The sequence below is a fragment of the Hyaena hyaena genome, unplaced genomic scaffold (genome assembly GCF_003009895.1).
Source record: "Hyaena hyaena isolate Hyena2069 unplaced genomic scaffold, ASM300989v1 scaffold_227, whole genome shotgun sequence".
Classification (NCBI taxonomy): domain Eukaryota; kingdom Metazoa; phylum Chordata; class Mammalia; order Carnivora; family Hyaenidae; genus Hyaena; species Hyaena hyaena.
In genome coordinates, this window is record NW_024080859.1 from 2,157,359 (window position 1) to 2,176,542 (window position 19,184).

The 19,184-nt window shown below is 44.8% G+C and overlaps 1 protein-coding gene and 1 long non-coding RNA gene across 5 annotated transcripts in view; one reads left to right on the top strand and one right to left on the bottom strand.

Moving 5' to 3' along the window:
• Positions 1-678: 678 nt before the first annotated feature.
• On the bottom strand, positions 679-11,347 carry LOC120239161. Its single transcript, XR_005530375.1, has 3 exons — positions 11,304-11,347; positions 7,806-7,885; positions 679-772 (listed from the first exon to the last, which is right to left on the bottom strand). It is a non-coding gene; the product is annotated as an uncharacterized LOC120239161 (long non-coding RNA).
• A 90-nt stretch (positions 11,348-11,437) lies between these two features.
• The window catches only part of BRD4 (bromodomain containing 4), an 85,119-nt gene continuing 77,372 nt past the window's right edge, over positions 11,438-19,184 (top strand). For 3 of the 4 annotated variants that reach the window (XM_039243376.1, XM_039243378.1, XM_039243381.1), the window contains exon 1: positions 12,080-12,130. The gene's annotated coding sequence lies outside the window, so the exon portion shown is untranslated. Of the gene's footprint in view, positions 11,661-12,079; positions 12,131-19,184 lie in introns of those variants that run through there. The other variant, XM_039243377.1, reaches the window with a different exon arrangement.

A 19,184-nucleotide genomic window follows, 5' to 3' on the forward strand; every position in this document is an offset into this window, starting at 1 on the left:
AAATATAAATTGCCATAGGTAGATGCTGTGTGTAAGAAATAAATACAGTGAAATAAACACATTTCAGATAAATACTATCCCTTTGGAGGTTTAGAAATCTGGGAAAGGAAAGTTAGCATGTGTTAAAGGGTAGCAAGCAGGTTATACTTTGATATAATCAAAAGAATTCAAAGACGCTTCCCTTTTGAAATGATACTGCTGGGTCTGTGTCCCTACAAAGCTCTGAACTGTGTCACTCGGGGAAGCATTGGCCTGGGGGAATTTACTAGATGGTAAAAGACTTGACCAGGTGCTAATCCCTGATAAAAGTAAGATATGCCCCCCCCCCCCAGGAGCTTTATCAGAAATGAGATAAATATTTATGAAAAGTCAATATAAGAACTAGAAACAAATAAATTGCTCCGTAAGCAAGAAAGCAGTGTCTGAATTGTGTGGTCACTACTAGACACAGGGGCCTTAGTTTGTCCGTGCCCTTCGAAGTCTCTTCTCTTGAGGCAAAAAGGTTGGTGGCACTGAACATCAGTAGTCTGAAAAAGGATGACAAAACTGAAACTGTTGTGTTTTGTTTCTCTTGTAAATGTACAGACCTTCCACGCCCAACTGAAGTGACACGAATCGTGTTCTTCCTCAGCTTACCTTAAACCAGGCCCTCATTCCCCGAGATGGGAGTAACTACCTGGATTGCACAAAGGGATCCCCTTCTGCCTCCTGAGAGGACAGGAATAAGCCGCACGCTTCCTCCCTTCCGTTATTTCCACCGGCAGAGGAGAAGCTGGAGGGGGAGGTCAAGTAACTTTTAGGGTCACCGGTCAGACATGCAGGTACCCAAATCATGCACATATCTGTGAGACACCAATGGCCATAAACTTTACCTAGAACACCATTTATTAAGGGGTTTAGAGAATTTGGCCATCCCTGCTCTTCCCAGACAGATCTTAGAAATAGGCTGATTTCAACTTCATGTCATCCCTACTGTGGGCTTGTGTGATTTCATGGAGTTTTTATGAAAATAATGCAGGCGCTCAAGGGTAGACAACACAGTGTAAAGAGCAAAGTGCTCATTCAGGAGTACATTATCGGGGTGGCTGGCTTGTTGGAAGAGCATGCGACTCAAGCCCCACCCTAGGTGTAGAGATTCCTAAAAGAGTGCGTAGTCATTAGTATTACTACGCCCTCTCCCATTAAGTTTTGGACCATAAAAAAAAACCATTTCCACTGCCTGACAACCTGGCTGAAAGTGGTCCCTGCACACAACTGTGGCCAGTAGTGATGAGAGACAGGCACAGGAAAGTTCAGGAACTAAAGAATAAACAGAAGAGCTTTTTAGCATTTGGGGGGGGTGGGGGGTAGTAGCCTCCTTGGGGCACTTTAGTAAACAGATGGGCATGGGAAAAACCCACGGTGTGGCTTTACACTTCACGGTGATGGCTCTTGGATCATTGAGAAAATATGGGGCCACTTCTTTACTTCTACAAGATAGGGCCAGTGAGGCTGGTTTTCCACAAGCGGACTTAGTCTACATAACTCTTCTCAAAACTATCAGGTGCAGGTACACTTTAGATAGATAAATTAGAATTCAGTTTGGGGGAGAATATAGTGGGGTAGGGGGCAATCCACTCATGGCTGTGGGTGTCAGATGAATGAGATAAACATTTGGCACTGTTGAAAAAAATTTGAGTTTAACATTCTTCTTTGTTAGAGGTAAAATACAACAAAATGAGCCATTCACTTAAATTTTTTAAAGATTTTATTAAAAATTTTTTGACGTTTATTTATGTTTGAAGGAGATACAGAGCACGAGCAGGGGAGGGGCAGGAAAAGAGGGAGACAACAGAATCCTAAATGGGCTCCATGCTCTGAGCTGTCAGCACAGAGCCTGATGCAGGGCTCAAACCCACAAACCATGAGATCATGACCTAAGGTGAAGTGGGATACTTACCTGAGACACCCAGAGGCCCCCAAAATACTTGAGAGAGCACATGTACGATTGTGGGGGAGAGAATCTTAAGGAGGTTCCACACTCAGTGCAGAGCCCTGCATGGGGTTCCATCCCACAACCCTGGGATCATGACCTAAGTGGAAATCAAGAGCTGGAGGCTCAACCAACTGAACCACCCAGGCACCCCTAAGAGATTTTATTTTTTAAAAAAGACGATTTAGAGAGAGAGCATGTGTTCATGAGCAAGGAAGGGGCAGAGAGAATCCCAAGCAGGGGATTCCCAAACAGCCCCAATACAAGGCTCGAATTCATGAACCAGGTGATCATGAGTAAGCCAAAACCAATAGTCAGATGCTTAACTGGATGAGCCACCCAGGCGCCCCTAAAATATTTCAAAGTATTCTCTACACCCAATGTAGGGATGGAACTTACAATCATGAGATCAAGAGTTGTGTGCTCCACTGAGCGAGCCAGGTGTTCCTCCATTAACCATTTTAAAGTGGACACTGTACTCTCAAAAAAAAAAATAAAAAAAAAAAAGGTGCCTGGGTGGTTCAGTCATTAAGGTGGACAATGCAGTGGCATGTGGTAAACTCACAATGTTGGGGCAGCCATCACCTATAACTGGTTCCAAGATGTTTTCCTCACCTTTAAAGGAAACTATATCCCCATTCTCAGTAACACCATTCCTCCGCCCAACCCCTGAGAACCTCTAATCTGCTGTCTCTGGATTTATGTAGTCAGGCTATTTCATGTAGAGGGAACCATTCAATACACCTTTTCAGTATGACTTCTTTCACGAAGCATGTTTTTGAGGTTCCTCCTTGCTGTAGCTGGTATCAGTACATCATTTATTTTTATGGCTGAATAATATGTATATACCACGTTGGTTTATCCAGTCATCCAGTAATGGACATTTAAGTTGTTTCCACATATTGACTGTTGTGAAAAGTGCTGCTGGGAATTTTTTTTTTTTTTTAAGCGTGGAGCCCAACACAGGGCTTGAACTCACAACCCTAAGATCAAGATCTGAGCTGAGATTAAGAGTTGAATGCTTAGCGGAGTCCTTAGTTGGAATTACAGAGCTGCAAAATGTTGGCCAAGGCTGCGGTCTCATGTGAAGGCTTGACTATGGAAGGTGATCCCTTCAATGTTGACAACGTGGTGGTTAGCAGAACTAAGTTCCTTGCAGCTGCTGGACTGAAGGAGGGCTTTGGCTCCTTGCTGGCTATTGACCAGAAGCCACCCTCAGCCTCTGATACAGCAGCTTGCTTCACGAAAGTGTGCCAGCTGAGAAAGCAAAACACATGAACCAGATGAAAGTCAGTCTTCTGTATCATTACCAGGAAATCACTAGGTCCAGCCCACACTCAACGGGAGATTACACAAGGATGTGAATACCAGAAGGTGGGGAATCACTGCGGGCCATCTTTGAAAGTTGCCTATCAGATAATTATCTGATTAGGATTATCTAAATCCAGATGTAAATCCCTTTCTAATACACAAATGAGGCAACAGCCCACTTTTCTTGAAGAAGAAAGGAACAAGAGAGATGGAGGCTTTCAGTCCTGACGTGTACTTACACCGATGACCACTGGTTATTCCCACCAAAGTTTAAAGCAAGCCTAATTCGTGGAGTCCCTGCTAAAATATGTTCTACCATGCATCCTTCCCCACAATGGCCTGGTTCCAACCATGGTGAAAATTGGTCCAGAAACCTTCCCTTGCTCAGCAAATGCCAAAGAATTGTTTTTTAGCAGTCGGAACAGCCTCACTTGGCTCATTGCCACCCATTCTGATGCCATGATGATTCCACAGGGCCTTGAACCCTGGCACTGTCAGTGGCTCATGACCAAAATTTTACCAGCAACGCTTTTGAGCAGTCTCTACAGTTTGGCATAACCAGCCTTCTGTGTGAGTCTCAAACTGGAAGGTGTCTTATGATGTTGCTTATTTCCTGGCCATACATTCAGAAGTTTGTGCATTTCAACCTCATCATCTGCCTTTTCTATTTACTTCTCTCGCTCAGGCACAGTTTTCTTTATGTATATATCATCCATTCTTGCAAAAAAAAATTGAAGCAGAACACAAAATGTGCATAAAACACAGGTACAGCTGAATGAATAATTACAAAGTTAACGCACGGAAAAAGCACAACACTTTTCCTTCACGCAAGAAGAAAAAGCTCTAGAGAAGTCCTATGCAACACTGCGCTTATAGTTAACAGTACCATACTACCATACGCTTATAAATGTAATAGGGCCACCTGGCTGGCAGTCAGTAGAGCAGTGACTCTTGATCTTGGAGTCCTGAGTTCCGGCCCCACGTGGGGGCTAGTTTACTTAAATAAACAAACAAACAAAGTAACAGGGTAGAACTTGTGCAGATGAATCAGCAGGGCCATGCCAGGTCTTTGATTTGGAAAATACATTTTTAAAAAAGAAACAGAATACTGCCACACCTCAGATATTGGCCATACCCACCCACCCCCTCAGCCCTTCCGGGTCATCCTTTCAGGCAACCACTGGTGACCACTTGATTTTCTTGATAGATTTATTTCCTTGAAAACTTCAGTCCATTCTTGTTTTAAAAATCAACATAGTGGGGCGCCTGGGTGGCTCAGCTGGTTGGGCACCTGACTTTGGCTCAGCTCATAATCTCACAGTTTGTGAGTTCGAGCCCTGTGTTGGGCTCTATACTGCCAGCTCAGAGCCTGGAGGCTGCTTCAGATTCTGTGTCTCCCTCTGTCTCTTACTCTCTCAAAAATAAACATTTAAAAAAAAATCAACATAGCAACAGAACCATCACATAAGCACACAGGCCTTCCTTCTTTGATTTCCCATTATGCTTGCAAGATTTACCCCTGTTGTCGCGTGTGGCTGTGGTTGGTTTGTTCATTTTCATTACATTACAATCTACACATCCTGCCCTGGGTGAACACCGGGCTTGTCTTCAGGGTGGTGTCTTTGGAACAGAGCTGTTCTGAACCTTCTCCAGTATACCAGCAAGGTTCAGGGACTGGAATCAGTGGGCCATGAAGTTCAACGCAGAGCCTCAACTTCGCCAGATAAAGACCATACTATTTTCCAAAATGACCGGAGGATGAGCAGTATATAAACACTCCCGCTAGCATTGTCTTTGACCTGTGTATCTCTTCGTCTTGAGCAGTTTTATCCCATGTACAACATCTGCATTTTCTTTCCACTTTCAGGCTTTTTATCACTTAAAAAAATTTTTTTAATGTGTATTTATTTTTGAGAGAGTGACAGACACAGAGTGTGAGCAAGAGAGGAGCAGAGAGAGAGAGGGAGACAGACAAGCCGAAGCAGGGGAAGGGCAGAGAGAGACACACACACAGATTTCGAAGCAGGCTCCAGGCTCTGAGCTGTCAGCACAGAGCCTGACATGGGGCTCGAACCCACGAACCACAAGATCATGACCTGAGCTGAAGTCGGACACTTAACCGACTGAGCCACTCAGGCGCCCCATCACTTACTTTCTTAATTCCAATTATATAGCTCTTCACACTAGGTCTTCCAGCATCTCATTAGTTTGAGTGGTACAGTGAGTGATGTTTGTCAAACACTTCAAAACTAAGCAAACACACAGCAAAATACAAATTAATGAAGTACAGAAACTAAAAATTACCCTTAGGGCTATCAAGCACCTGTTTGTGACTGACAGAATGGCAGTGCTCTATTCTGAATCTTATTTTGTTCCTAATTTAGGAGTTAAACATTGGCAAGCAAACTGGTGGACACATGTTATTACAGATTTGTCAAAACTCACATATGAGACTATATGACATGAAGAATGAGCCTTAATGAAAACTATGGACTTTAGTTAATAATCACATATCCATATTGGCTCATCGACTGTAACAAATAGACCACACTATTCATGTTAATAATGGGGGAAGTCGAGAGGGGAAGACAGTATATGGGAACTCTGGACTTTCCACTTAATTTTAACATAAACCTAAAACTGCTAAAAAAAATGAATTAACAAAAAAATGCAAGTAGAATACCTTCTATATAATGGTAAATAAATTTCCTAGACTCTCAAGTCTAAGGCAGGGATCAGCAAACTACTGTCTATGGGACAAATCTGGACTGCTGTCTGTATAGCCTTCCAGCAAAGAGTGGTTTTTATATTTTTAAAAGGCTGGGGAAAAAAATCAGGGCACCTGGCTGGCTCAGTCAGTACAGTATGAGACTCTTGACCTCAGGATTGTAAGTTTGAGTCCTGGGTTGGGTGTAGAGATTACTTAAAACAATAAAGTCCTAAAAAACAAAATGAGAGAGAGAGAGAGAGAGAGAGAGAAAGAAAGAGAAAGAAAGAAAGAAAGAAAGAAAGAAAGAAAGAAAGAAAGAAAGAAAGAAAGAAAGAAAGAAAGAGGGAGAGTCGGTTAAAAGAATAATATTTTGCAATTCCTGAAATCTGCATGAAATCTTAATTTTAGTATATGTAACATTTTATTGGGATGAAGCTACACCCATTTGTTTATATATTAACCACAGCTACTTTTTGTGCTATAATGGCAGAGTTCCAAAGATTGGCAATGTTATAGATTGTATGGCCCACAAAGCATAGAATGGTGACTATCTTTTTTTTTTTTTTAAATATTGAAAAAAACTGTCAACTCTGGAGCTAGATTAAAGATGCAGGCAGTGTTCATGGAGTCAGGGGATATGAGGTCTAAACTGTGCAATCTTGCGCAATCTTGGGTGAGTCCCTCACCATCTCTAGGCCCTAACTATAAATTCTAGAATCTAACTTCACTGGCAAGTTCTCATTTGAAAGTGGGCATGGATTCAGGCCCTAAGAAATTAAACACTTCCAGTTTTTCCAAAGCTTATTTGGTTTATAAATTTGTCCCTGCTTTTAAGAAAACACTATAGGGGCGCCTGAGTGGCTTAGTCGGTTAAGCGTCCGACTTTCGCTTAGGTCATGATCTCGCGGTTCGTGGGTTCGGGCCCCGCGTCGGGCTCTGTGCTGACTGCCAGCTCAGAGCCTGGAGCCTGTTTCAGAGTCTGTGACTCCCTCTCTCTCTGACCCTCCCCTGCTCACACTGTCTCTATCTCCTAGAAATAAAAAGAAAAAAAAACATTAAAAAAAAAAAAGATTCAGTTCAACAAAAAAAAAAAAAAAAAGAAAACACTATATAGTTTATTATTATTATTATTATTTTAATGATTATATACTTTTGAGAGAGGGAGATAGCTCGAGCAAGGGAGGGACAGAGAGAGGGAGACAGGCTCTGAAGCAGGCTCTAGGCTCTGAGCTATCAGCATAGAGCCTGAGGTGGGCTCAAACCCACAAACTGCAAGATCATGACCTGAGCCAAAGCTGGACACTTAACTGACTGAGCCACCCAGGCACCCCTATTATTATTTTTTATTTTTAAGCAATCACTACACCCAGCGTGGGGCTTAAACCCACAACCCCAAGATCAAGAGTCACATGCTCCACCAACTGAGCCAGCCAGGCACCCCTCTTCTTTTTTCTTAAATATCTATCTATTTTCAGAGAAAGCGAGCTTGAACAGGGGAGAGGAAGAGAGAGAGGGAGAGAAGAGAAAATCCCAAGCAGGCTATAGGTTGTCAGTGCAGAGCCTGATGTGGGGCTTGATCTCACAAACCATGAGATCATGGTGTGAGCGAAAATCTAGAGCTGGATGCTTAACTGACTGAGTTACCCATGTGCCCCAGTGCCCCTATTCTTTTAATCTGGAATAATACTGGCAGGTATGAAAAACAAATGGTAAATGTATAGGATATTCACTGTAATACTATTATGATGAAAAACTAGAAATGAATTAAATGTTAATAGGAAAATGGCTAAATAAATTATGATCAATCCATACCAGATCAGTCATCAGATAGGTGTCATCTTGGTGTTATCTCTCAGTTAGGCAGATCTGGGAGTATTCATGTGGAATGGCTTCTAAAATGTATTAAATGAGAAAAAGCATGTTACAAATAAACAAATACAAAATTATCTTTTATAACAACCCAACTATTTCTATATGTAGATACGTATTGATGCATAAAAAAGTCTAGAAGGTGTATGAAATTGTGGAATCACTATGTTGTACACCTGAAACTAATATAACATTGTGTGTCAACTATACCTTAAAAAAAGGGGGGGAGGGACACAACTGGCTGGCTGGGTTGGTAGAGCAAGTGACTCTTGATCTTGAGGCTGTGAGTTTAAGCCCCCTACAGTGGGGATAGAGGTTACTTTAAAAAAATAAATAAAATGTCTCTCACACACAAAAAGACCAAAACAAAACAAAATGAAAACAAACCAAAAATCACCCCTCTAGACCAGTGCTGTCCAATACAAATATTTTGCAAGCTGCACGTGTAATTTTATGTTTTCTCGTAGTTTCATTAAAAAAGTAAAAAGAGGGGCGCCTGGGTGGCTTAGTCGGTTAAGCGTCCGACTTTCGCTTAGGTCATGATCTCGCAGTTCGTGGGTTCGAGCCCCGCGTCGGGCTCTGTGCTGACTGCCAGCTCGGAGCCTGGAGCCTGTTTCAGTCTGTGACTCCCTCTCTCTCTGACCCTCCCCTGCTCACGCTGTCTCTCTCTCTCTCTCCTAGAAATAAATAAAACATTAAAAAAAAAAAATTTATAAAAAAAAAAAAAAGTAAAAAGAGGGGCACCTGGATGGCTCAGTCAGTTAAGCATCCAACTTTCGGTTTCAGCTTAGGTCATGATCTCATGGATTGTGAGTTCGAGTCCCGTGTCTGGCTCTGCACTGACAGCGAGAAGCCTGCTTGGGATTCTCTGTCTTCCTCTCTCTCTGCCCCTCCCCTGCTCACTCTCTTTCTGTTCCTCTCAAAAATAAATAAATAAACGTTAAAAAAAAAAAAAAAAACCACAGCTAAAATTAAATATTTTATTTATCCCAATATATAAAACATTATTTCAACATGTAATCAACATAAAAATTAAGAAGAGATATTTTACATTTTTTTAAATATTAAATCTTTGAAGTGCAATGTGTATTTTACACTTACAGTGCATCTCAATTTGGGCCAGCTACATTTCAAACTCTCAATAGCCTTGCGTGGTCCTATCAGACAGCACAGGTCTAATACGCACGGAAGAGATAATAGTGGTTACACTGGCGAGGGAGGGGAAGAGATAAGAGGGATACTTCATTTTTCCTCTATATTCTTTTGTAATTTTCAGGTTGAATGGTTTCACGTGTTATTTTATTTAAAATGAATAATACAGGGGCGCCTGGGTGGCTCAGTCAGTTAAGCATCCAACTTCAGCTCAGGTCGTGATTGAGCCCTGCGTCGGGCTCTGTGCTGACAGCTCGGAGCCTGGAGCCTGCTTCCGATTCTGTGTCTCCCTCTCTCTCTGTCCCCTCCCCTGCTCATGCTCAGTCTGTCTCTCAAAAATAAATAAACATTAAAAATGTTTTTTATAGGGGTGCCTGGGTGGCTTAGTCGGTTAAGCGTCCGACTTTCGCTTAGGTCATGATCTCGCGGTTCGTGGATTCGAGCCCCGCGTCGGGCTCTGTGCTGACTGCCAGCTCAGAGCCTGGAGCCTGTTTCAGATTCTGTGTCTCCTTCTCTCTCTGACCCTCTCCTGCTCACGCTGTCTCTCTCTCTCTCCTAGAAATAAATAAAACATTAAAAAAAAAAAGTTTAAAAAAAAATGTTTTTTATAAATGAATATATATTTACAGCCATACAAAATTACAGTATGTACTTCATGGCTCATTCCTTAATATTTTTATTAATCTCTTCTGGCCTTTAATATTGCAAACACAGTAATAACAAGAGAGAACAATAAGAACTTATTCAAAATTGTGAACTATTAAAAAACAAAATTTTTTATCAAACTAATTTAACCAGATAAATATTTTCTGAGTCCAGGCTCCCTGTGAGGAGTTAGGCTCCACCCTATGGAAGACAGAAAGAGGACACTTGTTTTAAAAGCTCTTGGAACTGCCTTTGTAGTTTGTAAATTCTGTCTAAAATGACGTGTGGCTGTGGAGTAAAAACCAAAAATTTTATGTGACTTGCAAACTGGTGGCTCCAAATTACTTCCAAAAACATTACCAGAAACAACAATAAATTAAGTAGATAATGCAAGAAGACAACCATGGGATTGACAGCTTAAAATGGATATATTCTAGTTTTCTTTAAAAAAGTTGTTATTCCATATTCACATAGTCTGCATATACCTTCTTATTCTTTTCCCCTTTCTGACCCTCTTCCACAAATTGTTGAGTGTGCAAAATACGGAGCCAGAAGATACTCACAAACTTCAATATTCTGTAATACATAATTAGAAGGCAGCTGCCTAATAAATCAGTTGCAGTCACTTCCCTTATTTCTTGCACTTAACTATTTGTTATCTCATGCTTTGCTAAAGTAACGGATGCAATTAAGTCTTCACTTTGCTCGGACCCAACAGCGCTGATTGCCCTTGAAGAGTGAGCGAACACCACGACAGAGACAAAACCATCTGACTGCTATTCTCTATTAATATATTCTGAACGAAGGGGCCGTCGGGAGAATTTTTAGACTTTTTATAGAAGAACGGCATTTGCGATTTCTAAACGATAGGAATAAAAACGCTACAAGAGTGAAGCTAAGGGCAAAAGGGAAAGGTGATGCTTCTCCGTTTAAACACCTCACAGGGTCATCATTTTATTTTCTTTTTTAAAGTTGATTTTTTTTTTTTTAAGTAAGCTCTCCGCTCAACGTGGGGCTCGAACTCACGACCCAGACACACCGAGAGTCGCACGCTCCACCGACTGAGCCGGCCAGGCATCGCCAGAATCCTCTTTTTAAACCGCAAGCGACCTAACCCCTAAACCCCCGGCCCCGTGGAGCGGACCTGCTCCGCGGGTCTCCGGGCCGGGGCGGGGGCGGCTGGAGGGACCGCGCTCCCGGCCCTCGGACGCCAGCGGCGACGGGCGGGGACAGACGCCGCCGGCACCGCGCACCGTCGCCTCCGCCCCCTCCCTGCGCCCGGCCCCGCACCCCCGCCGCGGCTCGCGGACCGAAGCGTCCCAGCGTCCCTCAGCACACTGCCGCCTTCCCACCCGGGGATGAGGGGCCCTACTCGGCCTCTGCACGAGTCTCTGGGGTCTTTCCACACCTTCGTCCCTGTCGCTGAGGGTCTCCTCGGCAGACCCTTCTTACATTTTGCACCTCTCTCTCAGCCTCCAGATCTTTTTCTCAGTCCCTGCCTTCAACCTGAGGGGTCTCTCCTCGGTCCTCTCCCTCGGTCTGCAGGGTCTACTCCCTCTGTCTGCCGGATCCCTGCACCCTCCCTTCCAGGGGTCCCCCCCTCCCCCGCGCGCCCGCCACCGCTCCCCCCGCTCAGCTACTCACCTCGAGCCCGCCAGCTCTCCGGAGCTCGCTGGCGCCGGGCGCGGTCGCGGGACGCGCACGCCGGGCGGCGGCGGGGGGCCGCGCGCGCAGCGTACGCGGTGACGTCAGTGCGCTGGCGGCGGCGGCGGCGGCGGCGGCGGCGGCTGGGCTGTTTGTTCTGCTCTCCCGCAGCCGAGGAGCCGAAGCGGTGGCTGCGGCGGCAGCGGCTGCCGGCAGTGCCCGCAGGCGAGCGGGGCCTGTGAGCGCGGCGGAGCGGCGGGCGCGGCGGGCGCGCCCCGGCGCCGCGCAGGCAGCCCGAAGAGGAGGGGGCGGCGGCGGCGGCGGCCGGCGGGGGCGGCGTGCGGCCTAGCGTCTCAGGTGAGGACCGGTGCCCTTCGGGGCGGCGGGCGGCGCGGGGCGGCCGGCGGGGACCCGCGGCGCGGCCCGCGTAACCTGCATTGCGTAATGGGGCCGGTGCGCCAGCACCTACGCCATCGGCGCGGCGCGGGGGCGGAGAGGCCGGGGCGACGCGGGCTCGGGCCTGCGGGCCTCCCGCGTCCGCGCGCGGTGCCGCTTGCGCCCGGCTGGGGCCGCCTGCGCCGTTGGCGTCGGAGTGGCCGGGCCGCTCGCGGGTGCTCGGCCGTTGGCGCCGCCGCCCCGCGGCTTGGGCCGGCTGGCGGGGCGGGGGCGCGGGCGGGGGGCGCGGGCGCCGCGGCGGGGCGGGTGGCCGGGGGCGGGCGGGGGGCGGGCCGAGGCGCCCGGCACTTCCTGCCGCCGCCATTTTGTCAAGTGAGGAGGAGGAGGAGGAGGAAGCGGCCGCCGCGGGCTCCGCGGCGCGCCCGGCCCCGGTAAGTCGGGGCCCGGCGTGGTGGCCGCGGGCGCCGTTGTCCCCGGCTGCGGTCCCCCGGGGCGGGCTCGGCCGCTGCCCAGGCGCTCACGTGGGCCGGGCTCAGCGCGCTCTCCGCTGTGGCCTGGGTCCTCCTGCCCGAGCTGGGGCAGCGCGCCCCCGCCCCCATTTCCTCGCCTTCCCGGCGGTCCCCGGAGCTCTGCGGAGAATGGGTCTGGTCCCCAGGGGGAGGGAGGAGACTGCCGCTGCACGTCTCCCCCGAGACACCCCCGGGGTTGGGAGCGGTGCTGTGTGGGGCGAGCCTGACCCCCTTTACCCACCCACTCCCAGCCTGGCAGCCGTGCGCTGGGCGCTTTGTTTTGCTCGGTCGGTGCTCGCTGGCGTCCTTGCCACGGCCTCTTCTGTTCGCCGTGTTGTGTGGGGTGGTGGTTTGGGGTGGGGATGTGGGGGAGTTGTGATTCAGCGAAATAAAATGACCCCCCCAAAAAAAAAAAAAAAACGGAAACAGCATAACTTTACCCGGCTGCCCCCAAGGCCCGGCCTTGGATGAAAATGGGAAATCCCAGTTTGGTATAGTGGACAGTGTAAATACTTGCATTCAGGCCCGTGGATGAGTCATGTGCTTTTGCTGAGTGGCTGACCTCCCATTTACTCAGGACCACGCATTGTTTTTTGAAATGTTATTTTTATTTTTTACTCCGTGTTTTCTGCAACCTAGCGAGGTTTATGGTCTTGGTCTTTGGGTTCAGTTTTGTGTGTGCAAGAAGTGGTCTTTGGGTTCAGTTTTGTTGGATGCAAGAAGTATTCTCTTGGAGTTTGTGCTTTATGAGAATTGAAGTGTCTTTGCTTCCCTTGGAAAGGGCTCTACCTGTCCGTGTTTACAAAAACCAAATCTCTGTACCTCTAAGCCAGTGGCTCTTTGGTAGTATAATAATGGTTGGGAGATTTTTTATGAATGGGGCTGTCAAGTTCCTTGAGTTGTTAGCCCTTAGAATTTGTAGTCTTGTAAGTGGTAAAGCTATACTCGACAGTATTTATGAACGTTTTCATTTTCAGTTCCAAGTAGGTTTTGGGTGGTGGTACAGTCTGTTTTATCGTCTTGCCAGTAATTTAATAAAACATTCCTTTCAGTTTATTTTGGATGGTGATGATCTTTCCTTCAAGGTATTATAGATAACCAAGCTCTTCTACCCCAAAATTCAACCTGGAGAAGATAAACCTCTCAGATGGTTCCCATTGACTAAATCTAGAAGGAAAAGCATGATCTGAAACAAAATGCATTGCTCCCCTGTTATCCACCATACCCCTTTTCTTGGTGGGAAACATAGTATCTAAGAGGTCAAGCTGTGGAGTAAAGCTCTTAATAAAATCATTTTAGTTGGTTTTAACTGGACGGAGACGAGCTTATTACACCTCTGTGTATCTGGCTGGAATTCAGTCACAGCCAGTTTGCTGAAGGCCCGGAGCTCTGCCTACAGAAGAACGTTGGAACTTCAAAGTGGCTACATTTTAAGGACAGGTTGGTTGTTCTGGGTTGCTGATAGGGCTAGCTTCCCTAGCTTGGATGGTGATAAGGAGGGGGGAAAAAAACTACCTAAGAACTGCAAGAGAATTGTTGGCTACTTTGTAATGTTTCCACTAAATTATTGAATTGTTCAAAGGAATTTAGACTTTGTTTCCAAAAGTTACTTTTTTGAGCAGGTTGTTGTAATCTTTGTACTAAATTGCACTTTTGTTTTTTAAGGTTGGGGGGATGCAATATTTTTCTGTTACACAATTCAGGTTATTGAATGACTTGAGATTTACAGATCTAGAAGGAGATTGGAGTCCTTGTTCTTAATTTAAAGCAAAAACCATTTGGTACTTCAGTGATTTGTAGACTCTTGCGCTGTTAAATCTTTTGACAACCCCCTGTCATCTGTGTCAATTATAGAGTGTTTTGATTTCTGATTTTGAATGAACTTATAAAGTAGATGTTTGTCTTTATGTTCCCAGCACATGTATAAGAAGGAAAGAAAAGCTTGACATTGGAAACTGCTGCTAATATTTCATAGATCTTTGTGAATTTTGCTGTTTAGCAAAGACTGCATGTTTGCAAATTGAGAATATTGGGGATTCTTTGCAGATGCTGACCGGGTATTTTTAAATCATTGAACAGGAGTCTATAAAAATAAAATTTGAAGTTATTTTAATTTTTTAATGGAATGTGAGTTCCTTGCGGGCAGGGCTTTGTTTGCTTGGTTTTACCTATTTTAATTCCCTGTTGTATCCTCAGCGTCTAGAAGAGGACCTAAAGTATTCTTAGAGTGAACAAGCTGGGAAGATAAGTGAGCAAGAATTTGGCATGTCCTGGGACACCTGGGTGGCTCAGTTAAGTGTCTGACTTCAGCGCAGGTCATGATCTCACAGTTTGTGGGTTCGAGCCCCGCATAGGGCTCTGGGCTGACAACTCAGAGCCTGGAGCCTGCTTTGGATTCTGTGTCTTCCTCAGGTCTCTCTCTCTCACTCTCTTCTCTCACTCTCACTCTCTCACTCTCTCTGCCCCTCACCTCCTCGCTTGCTTGCTGTCTCTCTTTCTCTCTGAAAAATAAACATTTTTAAAATTTAAAAAAGAATTTGTCGTGTCCTTAATAACAAATGCAAATAATTTCTCTTAATATTGTTAGGAGTGGACATAGTTGGTCAGCAGTGACTTACAAGGAATGTGCATTTTAACCATGATGTTAAGGCCCAGAAATTGCAGTAAACTTGCTTATAGTCCAGTCAGTGTGGCATGCAATTGCTTCTGTGCACTGTCTAGTGTACATTTCCCACTTAGTTTGAAATGTGGTGAGTGGGTTTGGGCTGTGGTTCAGCACTGGCCTGGGAAAAGTATTTTAAGAGGGAGATGAAGTGGGTAATAAACACGTATGGGTAGCATTTCTTAAAGTGAATCTCGTGTTTTTAATAAAAACTTGATTTTTGTGTGTGTTGTTAAACATCGAGTTTTTGTTTTGTTTTTTAATATTTGGCTTTCATGTGAATACAATTGCCCAGTCAGTTTCAGTGATTACTTCCTGAGCTCTTACGATGTGCAGGGGAAGACAAAAAGTGACTTTTCTTTGGTTGGTACATTCTTTATTAATGTATTCATCCCCAATGCTTAATTGCATATAAACTGTGTATAACTTGAGCATTACATTATTGTAATATCCCACCTAATCTCTCTCTTTTTTTTTTTAAATTTATTTATTTTGAGAGAGAGAGAACATGAGTGGAAGAGGGACAGAGAGAATCCCAAGCAGGCTCTGCTGTCAGCACAAAGCCCAGCACAGGGCTGAAACTCACAAACTGTGAGATCATGACCTGAGCCAAAATCAAGAGCAGGACGCTCAACCTACTGAGCCACCAAAGTGCCCCTTTAAAGAAAGAACCACTGTGTTGAGATACAGTTGACATACTGTACAGTTACCTGGTTTAAAGTGTACATTTCAATAGTTCCTAGTCTATTCAGAGTTGTACGCCCATCACCACAACCAATGTTAGGCCATTTGCATCCCTCCAAAAAGAAACCTCTGTGCATTAGCAATCACTCTCCATCCATTCTCTCCCCTGCCCCATGCCTGGCAACCACCAATCTATTTTCTGTTTCTATAAATTTGTGTATTCTGGATATTTCAAAAATCATACAATATGTAGCCTTTTGTGTCTGACCTCTTTGAGTATAATGTGTTCCTGGTTTGTGCTATGGCATGAATCAGTATTTCATTCATTTTATTACTGAATGATATTCCATTATGTGAATACATGCCACATTTTATTTATCCATTCAGTAGTTGGTGGATATTTGGGTTGTTTCCACTTTGGCTGTTGTGAATGGTGCTGCTGCAAACATTTATATGCAAGATTTTGTGTGGACATATGTGTATTTTTTCTGGGGTAGATATTTATGAGTGGAATTGCGGGACATGGTAACTATTTGAGGGTGTGCAATGAGTTTTTAACTGCCTTCATCTTCTAGTGCTTTCACAAGGGGTTAAAGGAAAAGCTTCATGGGTTATGGGTGTACTCATTTCAAAAAAGTGAGGGAATGGAAGTGCACAGATGTCAGCTTGTTGCACGTAGCACAGCCTGCATAGTTTGATCCCAACTTAGTGTTTAAAAATTGTACGTTCTTAGAGAACAGTTTAAAATGCTGGTAAGGCACAGAAAACCATCTGGAAGGTGAACCCCAAACTTCTGTTGAGAAGGGTAATTGTTAAAACCCTTAAATTGTTCTTTTTCGGGCTAAAATAGGCTACAACTTCTCAAACTGCATCCTCACATCCCAGCTTAAATCATGGGATATATTCTCTTCTAAAGACATAGATGAAGTCTAGTGTCAAAGTTAGGGCAAACAGCCATCTGTCCCATTCTTGACCAAACCCTGAAATAGCAGTGATTATTGGTCTGTATCATTTGAAAATGAGATTGTAAGGATTCTTTTCTTTAAACAAAAGTAGTTAGTGGTCATTTGAAATAAATTGAAAAATAACAATGTTAAGGTAGTGTTAGATGTCAAAAACTGTCCTTTAATCTCATTCCAATATTTTCCTGTTAGTAACAAAACTGATTATACTCTTTTAAGTTTTCAAAAAGATTACATTGTGAACATTTCAGAAATGTACTACTTAAATAATTGCCTAATATTTTTCATATGAATGTACCATAATTTATTTTTGGACGATTTTCAAGTTTTCTCCTTTTTCATATCTAGAGAGGGAATCACTAGATCAGCGGGTGTGCATTCTTTAAAAATATTGATACAAATCAGTTTTCCAGAAAAGTTCCATGAATGTCCCATTTGTTCAATCACAGCTTGATAGAGTCTTGTTTATTTATTTTTTTAAGTTTATTTTTGAGAAAGAGGAAAATTTCGCAGGGGAGGGGCAGGAGAGAGGGAGACAGAATCCCAAGCAGATTCTGACAACACACTGTCACCAAAGAGCCTGATGTGGGGCTTGAATTCACGGAATTGTGAGATCATAACCTTAGCCGAAATCAAGAGACTAAACCATCTGAGCCACCCTGGCGCCCCAAGAGTCTTGTTTATAAGGCTGAGGGGTTTTTTGTTTTTTTACCTTTTTTCCCCTCAAAAAGCAATTGGGTAAAAATAAAAGTTCCTCACGAGTATGTTCTGAAGGCGTCTGAGACGCAGATATGTCTCTACGTCTTGATCTTTGACCTTTCTACTCTCTCCTGCCAGACTTGGACTTTGTTTCATGAAATCAAGCCTCGGAATTCCTAATCCTGTGATAGGAGCCTAGTGTTATCTGAATACTCTGGGGAAGGGTGACTGGAAAGGGCTCAAGCAGCTTCTTGGCATCCAGTCTTGTCTTGTTTTTGCTAGGCTACTTCAAAGACTGATACCACCAGTGTGACACAGACCCCAGTTTGAATCCTGGCCTGGCTTCCACCTCTGTGGCTCTCAGCCTCTCACTCAGCCTCCTGCAAATTTCACCTGCCCATTTTTCCGCTTAGAGTAAAGTGAAGCTGTACCCTTTCACGGTTAGCTACTTGCTATCATTGCCCAGGGTGAAGAATAGAAGTGGAAAGAGGCGGCCAGGTATGAGAGTAGAGCGCCAGAGAGCTGGAAAGGTGTAGCAGCTGGCACTTCAGGAAATTGTGTCACCAGGGGACCCCAAGGTCAGCCAGGTGCCTTCTAGACATGCCTTCCTCCCCCCGACCTTGTTGTCTTTTTCTTCAAAGTGAACTGTGAGTGGAGATCTTTTGGAGAAGGTGATTTCAAGTGAAGGGGTTTGGTTTTTTTTCTTTTTTTAAGTGAGGATTTGTTTTTATCTGATATTGAGATTAAAGTCATGGTAATGGGATTAGGGGAAGTTCAGCAGCTCTGAGGGCATCCACTCTGTGATGTTGGCTGCAGAGTTTGGGGAAATGATCCAGCAGGGAAAGTTAATGTGGTGTATTTTTGGGCCTAAAATGTAACTTCCCTATTTCATTAAAAATGGGTTATCTGAGTAAAGGCGATGGCCAGGGTGCCAGAAGTTGCTGGTGGACTAAAGCTTTTCTAGGGCATAAGCACAGCATCTCTCCCTACCTTCTTTGCCTTCTTTGGCCCTAATTTCAATTGTGTTGACATCTGAGCTTGAAAAAAGGATTCTGGTCGCCAGGAAGTTTTGTGTCACAAGTCAGGGTCTCCTTGGAAGAGAGGCAGGGAGCTAGATGGACCAGGTAAGTGGAGTTCCTTGGGAAGCTGAGGCCCTGCTACTTTGGGCCTTGTTGACCAGAAGAATTAGTTGATGTCAGTCAACCCTTAATAGGGACTGTCAGGATCCAGTTCCATATGGGGTGTTTTTTGTTTGTGTTAAACCCACCGGGAGAGTATCTTTATTTCAAAGATCAGCCAAGTCAACTACAGATTGAGGGTACTTGAATGAATAGGTTGTTTCTTTTTCTTCTTTTTTTTTTTCTTTCAGTTTATTTCTTTTGAGAGAGAGAGAAAGAGTGAGAACACGAGCAGGGGAGGGGCAGAGAGAGAGGAGAAAGAATCCCAAGCAGGCTCCGCACTGTGAGTGCTGAGCCCATTGTGGGGCTCAGTATCAGGAACTGTGAGATGAGATGGTGACCTGAGCTGAAACCCAAATGTCAGGTGCTTAACTGACTGAGCCACCCAGGTGGCCCCTCCCCCATTTTTTTCCTTTTGAACTGTGACATAATTACAGGGACTTCTTATAGTTCATCCTAGGTATATGCTGTTCTGTGACCTTTTTCTTAGAGAAGTGTTGGCCTGTTCTGCCCAATATAGGAAGTTCCAAGTCTTGGGGCTATAGGGAGCAGACTAGGTTGGAACCGTGTCACTGGAGGGGGATAACTGTGGCACCCACTGTCAGGGTTCAGTCCCAGCCCTGACCTCTTCTAGTTTTGATTTCAGGCAAGTTACATAATCTTTCTAGACCTCAGTTTCTTTATTTGTGAAGTAGGATCTGTCCACCTGAGCATTGGCAGGTGGACAGAAGGGGGGAACCGTTAACATCTGTATGGTATTTGGATTGAGCAGGGTCTGAAGGGAGTCCTTC